Source organism: Eleutherodactylus coqui, chromosome 8 (genome assembly GCF_035609145.1).
Source record: "Eleutherodactylus coqui strain aEleCoq1 chromosome 8, aEleCoq1.hap1, whole genome shotgun sequence".
Classification (NCBI taxonomy): Eukaryota; Metazoa; Chordata; class Amphibia; order Anura; family Eleutherodactylidae; genus Eleutherodactylus; species Eleutherodactylus coqui.
The window spans coordinates 139452707-139470527 of NC_089844.1; the positions used below are offsets into that span (position 1 = coordinate 139452707).

Genomic DNA, 17821 nt, shown 5'->3' on the forward strand with positions numbered 1-17821 from the left:
CAAAATGGGAGGCAGACATAGGGCCCATTGAGGAGTCGCACTGGGAGGAAATCCTACAAATGACACCCAAGCTATCTCTGAGCGAATCACACAGAGTCTCACAAATATTTCTAATACACAGAGTGTACCGCACCCCGGCCTTCTTACACAATATAGGAATGAGAACCTCCCCGATATGTGTAAGGTGCAAAACCCACACGGCGGACCTAATCCACATGCTATGGCGATGTCCGAAATTGCACAGATATTGGATGGGAATAAGAAATGCAATTAACGCGGCATTTGGCATACGTATGGACTTTACACCATACGTGTGCATTCTGGGATACATACAGGATCTAACATTAGATGATCATGAAAAACTAGCGGTAGCCAGACTATTGTATATAGCCAGAAAAACAATAGCCCAGCGCTGGTTGGACGAAGAACCACCCACGCTGGGAGAATTCAAAAATAAGGTCAACCAAATTTTACCGTGGGAAAGGAGTATTTACACTAAGCGTAAGACCAGTCAAAAATATCAGGACATATGGCTGAGATGGATACACGCCCAGAGCAGTAATGTTGGATCAAATACATAGGGAGTGGTGAGCCGTGTGGGGAGGCACCAGTAAACCGGGGATTTACTAAGACATAACAACGTATGTAATGGATATATATAAAGTTTATTGGGAAATGTAGAACAAATTACAGACTCGATATACAATAAAATAAAGTGGTAAGGAGTAATAGGGAAAAGTTAAGAAAGGAGGGATTGGAGAGAGAGAGACCGGGCAACGGGCAAAAGAAATATGACCCCCCCCCCTCGAATGCAACAAAAAATCTAACCCTGAATCAATAAAAGAAAACAGCAAGAAGATAAGCAACACGAAGACCAAAGAAGAAAACAAATATACGTTACATGAACTGTTATTATTGTTTACGACACAACACTGTGTTCATTCAGAGACAGTTTACCCAAAGAACAGAACGTTGAGAGAGAGATCTTAGGGGGGATGGGGGAGGGAGGGGGGTGAGGGGAAGGGGGTGGGTGAGAGGGGGAGGGGGAGGGACGGAGGGGAAACCAAAGATTTGTTAAAAAAAATGTTTTAAAATATGCAAAAGGTGAAAAAGTTTAATAAAAAATACTTTAATTAAAAAAAAATGCTGTCCTGGGATTACTCTACTGCTCAGTGGTCTGTGCATTCACTACCTGCATTGAGGAGTATAATGGTTTGATTCTCTGTATTGGATTGATGACATTATGGCTGAGATGAAGGTGTTTTACCTACTGACCTATAGTGCTCATGTCACTGATTGCCCGTTGTCTGTCCCTGCAGGTACGATCATTACTCAGTGCTCTGTGAGCTGCTCCCGGTGGACATCCCCTCCCTGGCGGTGTGTCTAAAGACTCTCAAGTACGGTAAGTGCGTTCACTGAAGTCACTGAGATGTGTCGCCTTATCTGCAGCATTGTCACCTGTCTTCTCCCACACAGGAGAACTCAACGAAGATGCGAAGAAGGACATCAGTCACATACTAGGATTCAGCAGCATCAATCTGGAAAAAAACACTTGGTAACTACAACCCATAGCCTTTACTGAGGGGGTTAAAAAGGTTGGACCAGAATTTCAAGTTCTCTCCTGTCCACTTTACTTACTTTCATTTAGGCCGTCTGCACAGCGGCGGGTCGGATTCTGCATGTGGAATCCGGCCCTGGCAGCAGCAGCGTCCGTGCGTACCTGCTTTCGTTTTCTTCTTTCTGTACTGCGGATGGCTGCACGGTTCGCCGTCGGACATGCGCAGTACAGATTTTTTTTAAATTCTTACTTTTCTTGCGGAATCCGCGGCCCCCAATGTCAATTGCAAACGTACCGCGGGTCAGACGGCTTCCATTGACTTCAATGGAAGCCATCTGTGGGTAATCCGCAGGAAAATGGAGCATGCTGCGATTTGTTTTTTATTCATTCACGAGCGGAAATCGCAATTGGTTTTCACTCATGTGCATGAAGAATCACTTTTGCATTGCACTATATGGTCGGTATTTGCTGCGGAATCCGGAGGCGGTCGCTCTCTCCGGATTCTGCAATTCTAGTCCGCCCATGTGCATTCACCCTTAGGGCTTATTCAGACGACCGTATATCAGCCGGGTATTCACGCTGGCCGATACATGGCGTCCCTCTCTGGAGGAGGAGGAGGCTGGAAGAGCCGGGAGCAGTGCACTGAGCTCCTGCCCCCTCTCCGCCCTTCGGCACTATTTGCAATGAGGGGAGGCGGGGCAGGGGCGGAGCTAAGTTTTAATTTTTAATGCTTTTCTGTACTCTTTCCATACTTTGCTTTTTCCTTGCACCTTGTTTGTACTGTTTTTAGTGTTCACTCAGCTTTCTGAAGAAGAGGTTATACCTCGAAACATGTAACCTGCTGGTTATATAATAAAGCATCTTTAGTTATCTTTGGCTCCACCTCTCATCTAATTTGACACCCGCCACCAGGTTGTGCCAGAGTCCTCCCTTTTTTTAGACTTCTATCAGTGTATACCAGGCACAGAGCTGTAGGTTACATAGCATTGGTGTCAGGTATTTGCAACTTAATCCCATTCACTGGATTGGGACTGAGCTGCAGAAAGGTCACATAACCAATAAATGTGTCATCACAGCACTTGTCTGGGGTTAAAAAGCTGATTGATCGGGATCCCAGGAGTAAGACCCCACCAATCTGGTATTGATGACATCCTAAGGACAGGCCATCAATATTTACATCACGGATAATCCCATTAAAGGGAACTTGTCATTATGTTTGACCCCCATAAACTATGTTATGGGGCTCCAAGGTGATGGAATGGGCAGTCCTTGGAGCAGTGTCTCATATTCACTTTCTGCGTGCACATCTCCCATTCATCTCTATGTAAGATGCATGTGCAGAAAGAGTCAAGCTGTTGGCACCTGTAATCTTTGTGGAGATACAGCTCTGGAATGGAGCACCCAGTGAGTATGGAACACAGCTTCCAGGACTCTCTGTTCCATCACCTTTCAGCCCCATGACACAGTATATGGAGCTCAAACGCAATGGCAGGTTTTCAGTGAGGCTGCAATACCATACATAGCCCATGAACAAGAGTGGCGCTGTTTCCAGAAAAACCCTGGAAACCCTTTTAATGAACGACAATGAAGTTTACAGTAGAAATATAATTCTTTGGTGATTTCTTCCTCTTAGTGACGGGACCGGAGGATTTCCTGGATCTGAAATTTATAACATGGTGAAGAAAGTCCACAGCGAACTGAAGGGAAGGTTCATGAAATCACAGAGGGAGACAGGTAAGAAGGGAATGACCAAACTATGACTGCACAGCAGTGGATGTGAGCTATATGACTAGTACAGTACCCAGGGACAGGGTACATCACAGGGTCCATACGGTGTTGCTGGGCACCAGCTCCATAGTTTCCATGGTACAGGGCAGAGTTTCTCAGTACTAAATACCTTCTGCTGGGGCTGATTTTGCCAAAAATTAAAATCTCAATCTTTTTTTGTTTCATTTATGGAAAATTTTCAATTTCAATCTCAATTTTCTTTTTTTGCTAAATACTAAGACTGCGAGACGAGTTGTAGACTTCAGTGGTACCATGTAGGGGTACAAGTGGAACTTTTTGATTGCTTTTTATTGTGTTTTTTAGGAGACAGATGAATGAAAAATAGCAATTCTGGCTTCATTTTTAATATATTTCCATGCAGTTTGCTGTACAGGATAACAAGCATAATACTTTTATAGTGCTGATTTTTATAAACGAGGCGATACCCAATTTTTTTCGGCTTTTCCATAACCATTTTCGTTATTTACTATTTTAGATTAAACTTTTTTCCTTTTTGGTTTTTGAACACTTTACTTCTTTTTTTATTGTCCCTTGGAAGTGACTGGAAGATGCGATCAGGAATGCTGTTGTCAGAAAATCAGCTGATACAGCAGCTACCCGCCCCGCATTTGGTCGCTGACCAGTGCCGCAGTTGTCCGGACTCTCTTGTATCAGAGATAAGTAAATGTATTGGGCAGCCGTCGCATTAGTTGTTCTGTTGTAAGGAATCAACGGCTGTAACGGGGCGCCCTGCACATGTACCCAGCCCTAGATGTACCCTTCGCAACATGTATTGTAATGGGACAGAGATAGCAGGTAAGCCTTGGTACAAGTTCTGTATTGCACCAAGTTTTACCTGCTATCTGTGTTACATTGAATTACAGACTGTGAAGAATTCTGAGAAGCGCTGCCTCGAAGAGAGTGAAGGACGGACTGCCTGCACATAATTCATCCCTTATATGCAATAGTGTTGCCAGGTGGACAGGGACGCTGTTGAAGTAGAGGGCCGGGTGGTAGCAGTATCCACGCTATCTTGAAGTTTGCTGCCAATCCGGCGCCTGTCCCAGTCTCCTCTTCCCAAGGCGCCCACTTCTTCCTCCCTTTGCATATGCTGATCTGCACCTCCTTTGGCGTAGGCCATCACAAATTGCCCTGCTGTGGCGGTCATGATAGTGGTGGCTGGCGGCGAGATTAACCCTTTTGAATCCAATTTGTATCCTGGTTTTCCTAAGGGGCTTACTCTTTTTCTGCCATTATACTACGGCGCTATATGCTAGCTAAAGCCAGGAGTGCATGAGGTGGCACGTTGGATAGGCTCTGACGGCAGAGAGGCTGGCAATATATAGTAATAGAACCCCGACGGACGTCTTCCAACATCAGAGCTGTACAGCTTTAAATCATAATGTCTTCAAAAGTCAGACAGTGGATTGGAAAGGTTTAAGAAGCAGAGTCACAATGGTGACGAAGGGACGGCTTCCTACTTTTACTTCTCATGTGGGTAAATGGCATGAAGGGCCTTCTTCTTCTTGATTGGCTCTAACCACTCGCTGCAATGAGCCAATGACTGCTGTGTAGATGCAGGGGAGGAGTTGGCCTCTCAATGTGAACTACGTAAGTTAATACTTTGATATACAGTGTAGTACCTGACAATTTCAGGAAAATAATTGACTTTTGCAATTTAGTGTGAAAACAGAATCACGGGGTTACCGAGGGGTGAAGTAATCTAAATAATTCAATTAATCGCCAAGTCCTACCTTTTACTCAAGTAAACTACATCAAAGTACCATTAAAGTTATGATCATGCACTGTACCAGTGTACCAGTACTGGACATGTCATGTACCCTCTTGGGTACCAACCATGGGCATAGTGAACTGACCCCATTGTCCAGACCATGTGTCCTTTAATACTCTATGCAACAAATGTTATGACCACATTATGCTGAAGCTTGGAAATGTGTTATATATATGGAAAAAAGGTATAGCAGCTGCTATGGGGCCCAGCGGTTAATTGGGAACAGTAGGTAGTGATCCCAATGTATGATGGAAGGAGAGTAAATAATTGGGGAGGGTGGCCTAAGCATGGAGGAGTAAGGGAGCACGGTCCGGAGCTCCTCCGCCGTTACCACACAGCAAACCGGGAAAACAGGCAAAAAACCCACTCACCGGCATGGGGAGAAGTAGCAGAAGAAGAGGAGAGCCGTCGCCAGTGAACAGCACCCCGCTGAGCCGCTTCCTGACGAGCCAGAGTACCCCCGGCACCGCACGCCGCCCGACCGGCATGGCGCCGGAACACCCTGCAGAGCGGGCTCCCCGCAAGAGGTACCGCTCCAACGCCAGGATGGGGGACCAGAAAAGGGGAAAGAGCCGAGACGAGCAGCGCGGGAGAGCAGGCACCCGAACGCCCCGGAGACAGTCGGCTCCCCGCGCTGCTCACACCACGTGGCGCCGGACACCCCGCGCCGCTCACACAGCGAGGGACCCGAAACCCAAAGAGCGCAGGTGCCGCATAGCAGCGGGGACTCAGGGACACAACTTCCCCATGGCAGAGACGAGCAGTCACAGAAGGGAGAGCGGCAGCAGGACCTGGACCCTGAACGATCCCAGGTACAGGAGAACATGGGGACGGCAGGCACACCACACTGCACCCCTAAAAAGGGGTCGAACCACAGTGGAGCCCAATCATTTCATGGAGGGAAAAACCCCACAACCACCATAAAGCCACAAAACACGGGGTCCCCAGAGGGGTTAGAGGAAGCACAGCAAAAAACACGCCTGCTCCCCCCAACCCCAGCAGTGTCCCCGCAAGGAAAACGAAGAACACTACCAGGCACCCACCACGGCTCTGAACCCTCCAGCACCAACAGCACTAGGGGCCACGAGGCAGCCCTACCCCCACCACAGAACGGAAGAGCAAACCTGGGGGGACAAGAAACTGCAGGCACCATGGCGTCGGTCGAATATGCCCTGCCACCTGGGGCGAACCACTCTGACTCCAACTCGACAACTCCGGGCCCCACCAACCCAGCGCCACCCCACACGGGGGCAATCACAGATCTTACAGACCCACCGATAGACGCCTCCCAGACACTGCAGGCCCTCTGGGTCATGATGCGAGCCCTGCCGACCAAACAAGACCTCGAGCAACAAATCAGACGTATTGAAGAAAAACAGACTACAGCAATCAATGCAGTTGCCCACACCGTGCAAGACTTGGCCGAGCGGGTAACCGTATTGGAGCAAGATACAGAGACGTCAATTACAGATTTTCAACAAATGGCACGCACGATCGAAAAACAACAGAAGCAAATCAGAGACCTAACGTTCCACCTAGACGATATTGAAAACAGAGGTCGCCGCAATAACCTTAAGCTGAGGGGACTCCCCGAAGACATACCGCCAGAAGACTTATATGACCACGTGACTACAATCTTCAACAGGTTACTACAGCGACCCGACAACAGAGCCATTGAACTGGACAGAGTGCACCGCTTACAAGGCGGAAGAGCCAGAAACCCGAACTTCCCGCGAGATGTAATTTGCCGAGTGCATTTTTACAGACAAAAAGAAGAGATTCAACAAATGGCGTGGGAACAAGGCTCGATCAAATACAACGGAGCTGAAATCACAATATTGCCAGACGTGTCTAGATTGACCCTCAATAGCCGAAGAATGATCCGTCCCCTTCTGGACGCAGCTCGGAAAGCAGAGGCCACCTACAGATGGGGACACCCCTTTCACCTGATTCTTCGAAAGCGCGGCCGCATATTCACGGTCCGATCACCGGCCGACCTGGAGGGGGCATTTGACTTTTTGGGAGTACCCCAGGTGCCAATCCCAGACTGGACTTTACCCCCAGATGAGGATCCGACCCAATAGAACCCAGATGTCTAAGACGCGGCCCAACCTTCAAGGATAATGAAGTCCCACAACGCGCCAAGACACTCTCTCGGCCTAACCAAGCCCATTCAATACATCACCTCCTCAGTTTCTTTACCAGGTTAACCTGTTTTCCACAGAAAAAGAAATACAAGCTACGGCGAGACGGACCGACGGAGTTCCACGGACCAGGCACCAGCACTTCAAGCCCAGAACCCCACAGCAGGAAGTCCGGACTGGTGGCTGGAATCTTTCGCAGCCGTGAGATTCCCTGCTCCACGGGCGGTGACTCTCCGTCTCTCTGTGTTTCCCACGTTTCCCCCAGTAGGGCATCAGGGACCCTGACTCTTCCCCCCTCAGAGTTTGGCAGGGGGGACAGGACCCCTGAATAATATAGGAAATAGAAATACTACTAAGCCTGTCTATTGTTTTGTCTACCCCGTCCCGAACACAACCCCTTTGTTTTCAGTCTCCCCTTCCGCCCCCCCCTATTCCCATCCTATACCCTCCCACCCCCACGGCCTGCAGACGCTGACTCAGGGACGACGAGACCAGGACACCAGTATTCAAAATGCCTTCTGCCTCATCTAATCTTGTTGTTGTCTCCCTTAACGCACAGGGTCTTAACGTCCCAGAGAAAAGGTCCTCCATTCTCCGTCTCCTGTGGAAGAAGCGTGCTCAAGTGGCCTTCATACAGGAGACCCACTTCTGCGCACGTGCGGCACCCAGATTCTCGGATGCCAGATTTCCTAACGTCTACCACAGCCTGAACCCTGAATCAAAATCCAAAGGGGTATCTATCCTGATCGCCAGTTCAATCCCGTGGGAACACGCAGCTACGAAATCCGATCCCGAAGGAAGATGCCTCTTCGTGAAAGGTAAGCTAGCCAGCACCACAGTCACACTAGCCACAATGTACCTCCCCAACTCCAACCAGGTGACTTTCCTCGAAAGATCCTTGGAGGACTTGGAGGAGTTCAAAGAGGGCACCCTGATATTAGGGGGAGATTTTAACCTGCCACCTGACCCCCGCACCGACACATCCAAAGGAAGCAGCAGCCTCACCTTAGCCACACATCGCAGAGCTAGGAAGACATTCTATAATCATCAATTGACAGACGTCTGGAGAATTTTCCACCCCGACGTGAGAGACTACACATACTTCTCCCCGCCCCACAACACCTACTCCCGGATTGACTACTTTCTTCTACACCACTCATCTCTCCCCCTAGTGACCTCAGTAGAAATAGATAATATCACAATCTCGGACCACGCGCTTATCGCGTTATCACTATCGCTCCCAACAATTCATGACAAAATATGGCATTGGCGCCTGAATGAGTCCCTCATACACAATCCAGAGACATTTAAAGAGATCCAAGAAGCTCTTGAGGAATACTTCAGGAATAATTGTACAGTGGATAGTAACCCCTTGACAGTCTGGGAAGCCCACAAATGTGTCATACGAGGAATTTGTATAGGACTGGGATCCCGTATCAAAAAAGAGCGAGGGAGGCTTCTCCGCGGGCTATTAGACCAGATCCAAAACCTCGAACTCCGACACAAATCGAACCAGGACAGTACTTTAGGCGCAGAGTTAACGCGACTCAGAGACAGACTGCGCACACTATGCTTAGCACAGGCGAAGGGGACGCTAATAAAATGTAGGCGCCATTTCTATGAGTATGGCAACAAACCTAGCCGTACACTAGCACGGGCCCTCCGGGTAACTAGATCCAGGACATATGTTCCCCACATTACTCCCTCCCCGGGCAACACTCTACATCTACCCAAACAGATAACGGAAGCATTCCGCAACTATTACCAAGCCCTATATAATCTGACTCCCTCGATAACAGAACAAGAAAAGACTAACCGCAAGGCCAAAATAAGAGAATATCTACGACAATCAAATCCCCCTAGGTTCCCACCAGAGGCAATAGAGGTAATGGAAACCCCGATCACGCAGACCGAACTAGCAGACGCCATAACCGGCACCAACTCGGGAAAATCCCCAGGACCAGACGGACTCACTCTTGCATACTATAAGAAGTACGCAGAGACACTGACCCCACACTTCTTACGGGCCTTTAACTCCCTCAACGAGGGAAAAGATATGCCCAGAGACACCTTAGGAGCACACATTACAGTAATCCCGAAGGAGGGGAAAGACCCCTCACAGTGCCAGAGCTACCGCCCGATTTCCCTGCTAAACGTAGACTTAAAGCTCTTCGCCAAAATATTGGCAAACAGGATCTCCCCCCTCCTACAGCACACAATCCACGGAGACCAAGTGGGATTCGTCCCACTTAGGGAAGCACGAGACAACACAACAAAAGCCATAAACTTAATATACCAAGCCAAAAAACTAGCCCTCCCCTCCTGCTTACTCTCCACAGACGCGGACAAAGCGTTCGATAGGGTGGACTGGGACTTTCTGTTTGCCACTATGTCTCACCTGGGAATGGGTCCCAAAATGCGACGCTGGATCAATAGCCTCTACTCACGCCCCACGGCAGCGGTTAGAGTGAACGGACAATTTTCATCCCCCTTTAATATCTCGAACGGTACGAGACAAGGATGTCCTCTATCACCGCTAATCTTTATACTATGCCTAGAACCCCTTCTAAATCATATACGCAACAATCCAAACGTGTCAGGGATCAAACTAGCCAAATCAGAACATAAAATTGCGGCATACGCAGATGATTTGCTGTTCTTCATTACCAACCCGAGAATTTCAATACCAAACTTGCTAACGGAAATCAAACGATACGCAGATCTATCAAATTTCAAAATTAATTACCAGAAATCGGCAGCCCTCAATATATCTCTCCATCCAGCACTTGTTAGCGACCTCAAAAGCTCGTTTCCCTTCTCCAGGGCGAACCACCATATTCAATACCTGGGAACCAACATCACAGCGGACCCCGGAGACCTATATGCAGCAAACCACCCATTGCTCCTGAGTAAAATCAGGACAGACCTAAACGCATGGACAAAAGGCCAGTTTTCGTGGTTCGGGAGACGTGCGATATTCAAAATAAATATCCTTCCCAGAATCCTATACTTGCTCCAAGCTCTCCCGATACACATACCCAGGCAATTTTTCCAACACCTCCAATCTCTGATGGCGAAATTTATATGGGCAGATAAAACACCACGAACAGCACGAAACATATTAACAAGACCAAAAACAGAGGGAGGAATGGGCCTCCCGAGCTTCCCACGATACCACCAAGCGGCCCACCTGGTACGCATAGTTGATTGGCATAGGCACGGGGCCCTTAAACAGTGAACTGCCATTGAGCAAGCAACCACTCCTATCCCTCTAGTGGTACTCCCATGGATCCAGGAACAGACCCCCACAGAATTGGTGCAGCACCCCACCATTGGCCCCACCCTGGCGACAGCAAACAAAGTGTTTGCAAGACCGGAGCTGACGCCCAAACCATCCCCCATGTTCCCGATCCTAGGGAACCCTGCATTTCCGCCGGGCAATGAGAGCAAAGCCTTCCGCCGCTGGTTCCAAGAAGGCAAATTCAGAGCACTACACTTCCTACAAGATGACGAATGGTTAACAACGGACGCACTGAATAGGATAACAGACCCCCACCCAATAACCTTCTGGGAGACAATACAATTAAGACACTTCCTCAGATCCCTACCCCATCCAAGCACTTTCAAACGCACAAAAACACACTTTGAACTAATATGCAGCGCAGAAGGACCATCCAGACATACCTTGTCACGCATATACAATATCCTCAATTCTCAATCAGACCCACATCCACCGGGTTTTATACAGAGATGGGAGGAAGACCTCAAAATCACTCTCTCTACAGCTGAAAGAGAAAAAATCTTTACACTCACACACTCCGCATCGATTTCTAGCAAAATACAGGAATCCGGATACAAGGTGCTTTCAAGGTGGTACAGGGTGCCCTCTCGATTACACAAAATATACCCCTCGGTCTCACCCCTCTGTTGGAGATGTGGGGCTGCACAGGGGACTTTCCTACACATATTTTGGGACTGTCCGGTGCTGGCTGGCTTCTGGGCGGAGGTATGGAGGATCACCTCCAAATTTACACAATACCCAATTCCCAAAACACCAGTATTCTTCCTTTTACACCACAACACAATCCCTCTATCGACATACAAGAATTCAATAGTAAGACACCTGGTCGGTACGGCGAGATCCTGCATCCCGAGACTATGGCGGCAGACCACTCCCCCTACAGTGGCAATGTGGCTCAACGCGATGCAAGGGTTGATGGAAATGGAGGACCTTACATCGACACTCAGAGGAACCCAGGAAAAATTTACAAAAACGTGGTACTACTGGTTGGAGTACCAAAATACGACGGAATACCAGAGGCTCAAAAACCCCAATAACTGAGAGCCCATGAACCCGTACCCCAGCCCTCCCCTGTGTGTCTAAACCCCTAATGTTTTTTCCTGTCTTTAGTTTAGGTTCAATGTTTGATTGTTAAATAGGACCAAGATAAGATGTGTTAGAGCCAGATAGTTCTGAGACCAGTTGTTCCCGAAGTTAAAACTAAATAAGAATTATATCCAGACGGAGCATATACCCACCCACCACTCAAACAAATGAAACCGACAAGGAACCAAGAACCCCTTACTGCTTTACTCCGTGAGTCACAGTGAAGAATAGAAAATCGTATACGTTGATCTGTTATATATATCTGTACTCGGAAAGTGTTTATTGGTAAACTGTAACTAATTTGAAAACGAGAAATAAAGAATTTTAAAAAAAATAAAAAATAATTGGGGAGAGTGAGGAACATAATCCTGATTTATTTCATGAACACGCTAGTCTTGGTAACCTTGACCCCAACCAAAGTTTTTCTGCAGGGCTCTATGATTATACCCGTATATACTCCCATCAAATCATCATATACATATATTACTCTGAATGGCCCCTTTATTAATGATACCAGCCCTTTCACGATTGGACTCTCCTATATGGAAATTCTCCCCGTGACCCCGGAGTGCAGCATAAAATCAGGTGACAAGTTTTCCGTGAATCAGTTTCAGTGTGAATCCACATTAGATGGGAAAATCCAGCGATCGGAGCGACTTCCAACGAGACTCGGTCATCAGTGCTGGACTAGCCGGGGGCCAGGATGTCACTGCCAGACGCTTGGAGTTTTCTAGTATAGCAATGTGGAGAGTATACAGATATGGTGTGATCAAGAAAACACATCCAGCAAAAGAGGATCCTGTGGATGGAAAAACTCCATGAGGAAAGGGGTCAGAGGAGGATGTGAAAAATCATTCTAATGACAGGCGCTGCACAGTCAGGCAAAATGCAGCCAAATACAATGGGGGTACTACAACTAATGTGTCCAAATGCACAGCTTCTTATTCTTTAACACAAATGGGCTAAAACAGCTGGTAACGAGTTCCAGTGACATTGCTGTGTAAGAGAGAAGACTCCAGAGGGCAAAAGAGCACAAAAATTGTATCCCTGAGCAGCGGCAAACCTCCCCTGGTCAGATAATTCCAGACTTCTGTTGCCTCGTGCTGATGGGAGGTCAGAATTTGGCGCAAGAAGCATGAATCGATGACCCCTTCCTGTCAGCTGATCAGAACATGTCAGCACCTCCATCTAATCTGCAGCAACTACAAGAAGCTTCCTGTCCGCAGGGGCCGATATTCCTGCAGAACGATTTCCTCACCTAGTGGAATCTACGCCAACACAAATTGCTACGATTCTGAAGGCCAAAGTAGGCTCAACATAATACTAGATGGGGGTCTCTAATAAAGTGGCAAAATAGTGTATATTGTATAATCCGTTTTTGCATTCTTCAGTGATGTTTTCTCTTTTTTGCACAGTGAAATCAACGGCTGGTTCTCACGTTACCACAGGGCACACCGCTTTGGCAATCCGCATAAGATGGAGACATTCAGTGCAAAAATCTTGAAGTGAGTATAAAATCAAACACGGACTAAGAGCCCTTTAAGTAATATCCTATTTGTGTAAATAGAAATCTACCTTGTGTGGGCTAAAGTCATTCTGCAGGACTTAATATTTGATTGTCTACCCTTAGGGTAGGCCATCAATTTTAGATTGGTGGGAGACTGACTCTTGGCACTCCATCAATCAGTTGTACACCTTCATTATTTACCAGGCACAGCACCGTACTGTTAGTAGTGGCCATGTCTGGTATTACAACTCACAGCAGCTTCATCCTTCCCAAGTGAATGGGATGGAACTGTAATACCAGGCATAAGCACTTCGAAAAGTATGGAGCTGTGGCTAGTAAATAGTGAAGGAGACTCTTCAAGCAAATGATCCACATAGGTTTGAGAGTCAGACCCTCAGCGGTCTAATATTAGTGGATTATTCTAAGAATGAACCATCAGTTTTGAAGTGTCAGATAACCCCTTTGAAGTTATAGACTCCACATAAATATAGAATCCCTGGCAACACGTCCTAGAAATGTGCTCCGGTAGTGTTATCATAGGTATACGAGGCACAACCAATAAGTAATCCTCATTTTCTTATTTGTGCTGCAATCTGCACACTGGACTCTGGCTGATAGCAAGTTGCAATGTCAGGAATACTCATATGAGGGTCTGTTTCTGACAAAAATGCAGATCTCAATTTTTAGGTCTTATCACACAAGCTTATATCGGCCGGCCAATATATGCCACTGTGTGATGCACGGGGTGGCATATACGCTGTCGGGCTGTCTTCCCCTTTCCTCCCCCTCGCCGGCTCTCTGCAATGGGAGAAGGTGGGACGAGGCGGGAGCTGGTGTGCTGAGCTCCCTCCCCTCTCCACTGTTTGCACTGGGGTGAAGAGGTTTAGCTACACCCCTGTCCCACCCATCCTATTGCAAACAGTGGCAAGGGGCGGAGAGGAGAACAGAAGAGGGGCGGAGTTTAGCAGTCACATTGCTAAAGTCCCTCCCACCTCTCTTCACCTGCAGCTGTCATTGGCTCCCATAGCAGTCACTGCAGCTACCGCCGCCTACGTAAAGGGGCCCGACCGCAGCGCTCATGTGAAGGAGCCCTTAAACATATTTTTTAAGAATTGTTGGTGATTTTCCATTTTGTTTTTGATCACAATTTATGTTTTTAAAAAATCCTACAATCTTGCATTTTTCGCTCTGACCACAGAGCCTAATACTAGTCTGACAGTTTCTGATCTGTAGAGAAAGATTTGTAGCAGTCATCTATCTAAGGGCTTATTTACACGAGCGTATATAGGCTTCCATCTAAGCAGTCCGCCCCCCCCCCTTCCCGCCCCCTCAAGGACTCTCTACCTCTCTCCTCCCCGCTGAGCGGTTTACAATGGGAGTGGGCAGGATGGGGGTGGAGCTAAGCTCCGCCCCGCACCCTCCCATTGCAAACGCCGAACTGGAGGAGAGAGGCAGAGAGCTGGTGAGGGAACCGCTTAGATGGAAAAGTACATCAAGCGGCTGTGAAAACCCGGCCGATATACGCCTGTCTGAATAAGCCCTAAGGGTGGATTTACACGAAACGATTATCATTTTAAAAAAATTGCTGAATCATTCGCATTTGAATGATAATTGTTCAATGTAAACATAGCCAACAATCAAATGATGTATGATAATTAGTTCGCTCATCGTTCATTTCATGCAAGCATGAAAACCATTCTTGGCTTGTCCGCTAATTGTTTGGTTTAATACTGATTGTTCCGTCATTCTGGTACAGCGAACTAAACAATTTATCTGCCTGTATGAACAGGATGTACAAATAAACACCTGACATCGTTCGCTCGTACAAACAATAAATTGCTCCATCTAAGGGCTTCGACAGATGAGCATATGCCCAAATTGCGCATGAATGGGAATGACAATAATCAGGCTGTTACACACGTGTCTGCACACAGTACTGTAATTTTTGTGCTCGCATGGCCAGTTTACAAGCACACATGATGCTCCCTTTAGCTAAAATTGAATAGCCAGCTGTCTTCTCTTCCCGGCATTGATCGCTGGTTGCACCCTCCCATTGCTTTTTTGACCCTGCCATAGACTTCTATGGTAGCTTACCGCATAAAACGCAGAAAGATAGGGCAGGTCCTATCTTTTCTCACACATAGGAATTGCGCACAACAATGGGTTGTATTCATCGCATTTTGCGCAACGTTTTACTCCACCTCCCTGCAGAAAGACCTCTACACAAGTCATAGAGCATGCCTAGAACAGCCTCCCATACAAGTCAATGGATCCCCTGCTGTCCAATCTGTGCATGGTCCATGAAGCTGCTGTAAAGCACATTTTCTAAATGCTCTAGATGCTGTTAAATGTAGCTCAGGAAAGATGGCCGCCCCCATAGTCATGTGTAGAGAACAGAATCTAAAAAATGTTAGTGACGTAGTCACTGTAAGGCCTCATGTCCACGGGCATAAATGAAATACGGATCACCCACGCTGATGATCCGCAGTTCAACCTGCCCATAGACAATCATTGGCATCTGCAGGTAATTAAATACATGCGGATCTCACTTTATCCCATCATGCGGATCACACGCGCGGGGAAAAAATGCAGCATGCTCCATTTTCTGTGGATTCCCGCATAGATGGCCTCCATTGAAATCAACGAAGCCCGGCCGATCCGCGGCACACCCGCAGCTGACACTGCAGACGTGCCATAGATCCGTGGGAAAGCAGGAGATTTGAAAAAAAAATGAAAAAGATTTGAAAAGAAGATCGTCCAGGACGGAGGAGACCCGCAACGGACTGGTGAGAAAATGTCCATGGCTGCGGGCACGGGTGTATTCCGCTGCGGGATTCTGCACTTTGAATCCACACGTGCCCATGGACATGAGGCCTACGGCAATATAGGAGGCTGTAAAAGTACAGATGTCATAGGCTGGATGACCAGAAACAGCAGCATGACCTCGGTGCAAAAACAAGGTAACATGATGTCTGTTTATGAGCTTCTTCCATGTTCTTCCAGAGCCAACGAAGAATGGGAATCTCATATAGACGCCCTGCGATCCCAGCTCGATGCAATCTACTTCCCAGACACAGTGGAGGAGTGGATGGAAGAGAATGTGAACCCGTACATGGACGCTCTACGACAAATGGCCAAAGATTTCCAGGAGATTCTGCAACTCAATGCTCGCCCAAAGGTCCTATTGCAAAAGTGAAGTATAGAAGCGCCCAGGAAATGTGAGAACACCACGGACTGGATTTTGCTAGAAATCAGAACTAGGGGAAGGGTTAATATTCTGCAAAATCCAAAGCACTGGGGTGCAGCAGACGATTGCCAGGGTGTCTGGGAATTGCCTTTATTATATACGGGTAGATATGAATACGCACTGTGTATATGAGAAGAGCCCCTTATGACTCAGCATGTGAAAGGTGATGCCACCCCAACCCTACTAATCTATATCTCCAGTGATGGGTTATTTCTAGTCATCCGCCTTGTGAAGCATCATGGGAGTGTCTTGCTGCCTTCTGCACATAGCAATATGGTAATATAACATAAGGTAATATGGCTTCTTTACATCCGCCGGACTCGTACCTGAACTGAGGCACAGAACAGACCAGGTCCAGTAGCCATATTATACAGTCAAAGTATCTCATGACTGCCCCTGCATTATAGTTTATGTGCATTTAAAAACATTTGCCTCCGAGGTGATGGGTTCTTCTAAAATCGCTCACAGATTCTTCAGTCCATACAGAGTAGAGAACTTTTATTTCCCCAGTCGTCTCCACGCCAGCACCAATTGAGAGATTGCCTCCTCCTGGTAGGACAGGAACATACTGAGAGGTTAAAAGCTCCCCCCCTTCCCCACTTTCCTCAGTGTCTTCCTGTCAGGATCGCTGAGGCAGGATCGCTGAGAGGAGCTGGTGGAGAAGCCAGCCCGAACTACTTACCGGCGGATCGGAGGGCAGTGGCTCAACCTGTCCTCCCTTCCAAGCCAGACGACTCCCGGGACGCCACATGGGGTGGTAACCCCCCGGGCCAGGTTCCTCCCGCGGCGGCCCATGGGGGGTACAAAGCGGGAGCCTCAGTCCCCCTCGTCCTCCAGGCAGAAGTTACAGCGCGGTGCTCCAGGAAGCCCTTTGACGGCAGGGGGCGGGGCGCCGCATCACGTGTCCAAGCGTGATGACGTCATCGCGCCTGCATCAGGAGCGGAGGGGGCGGGGCTTAGCGCAGGAGCGCGAAAATTTAAAAAATAAGGAACCTGAGAGAAGCCAGAACAAACCAGCACTACAGGTCGCAGGGTGTCTGCAGCACCGGTATAGTAATGAGTGCTCCAGCCCCAGAGACAGCTGAAACCTCAGCCTCAGCGGCCGTAAGTAGCCAGTGCGGCAAAAAATACAATGCAAATATCCAGTATGTTGTGTATGGAAAAATTGCATATTTACCCGCAAAAAATGCTTTGTTTGTCAGGGGGATAAAAAAGACATCACCCCCAGAACAAAATTGCGAAAATGCGTGGAATGCGGGACGAGACTGCCAGCCACGTACCAGAGGCCCCTATGCAAGGCATGCGTGGCTAGGCTAGTCAGAGAGGAATCGGGGGGATTCCTGGAGGACGTTAGGAAGCTAGTGAAAGAGGAGGTTAGATCAGCCCTAACGTCACAGTCGGCGCCGCCAGCGAAACGCC

At 47.9% G+C, this 17821-nt stretch overlaps 1 long non-coding RNA gene across 2 annotated transcripts; it reads left to right on the forward strand.

Moving 5' to 3' along the window:
* The first annotated feature begins 1503 nt into the window (after positions 1 to 1503).
* Positions 1504 to 16899, forward strand: LOC136577600 (uncharacterized). 2 transcript variants are annotated; one of them, XR_010786512.1, is made up of 4 exons: positions 1504 to 1555; positions 3192 to 3292; positions 13064 to 13153; positions 16159 to 16899. It is a non-coding gene; the product is annotated as an uncharacterized lncRNA (long non-coding RNA). The 2 variants fall into 2 exon arrangements; XR_010786513.1 differs by lacking the exon at positions 1504 to 1555 and adding an exon at positions 2876 to 2962.
* The last annotated feature ends 922 nt before the right edge of the window (positions 16900 to 17821 follow it).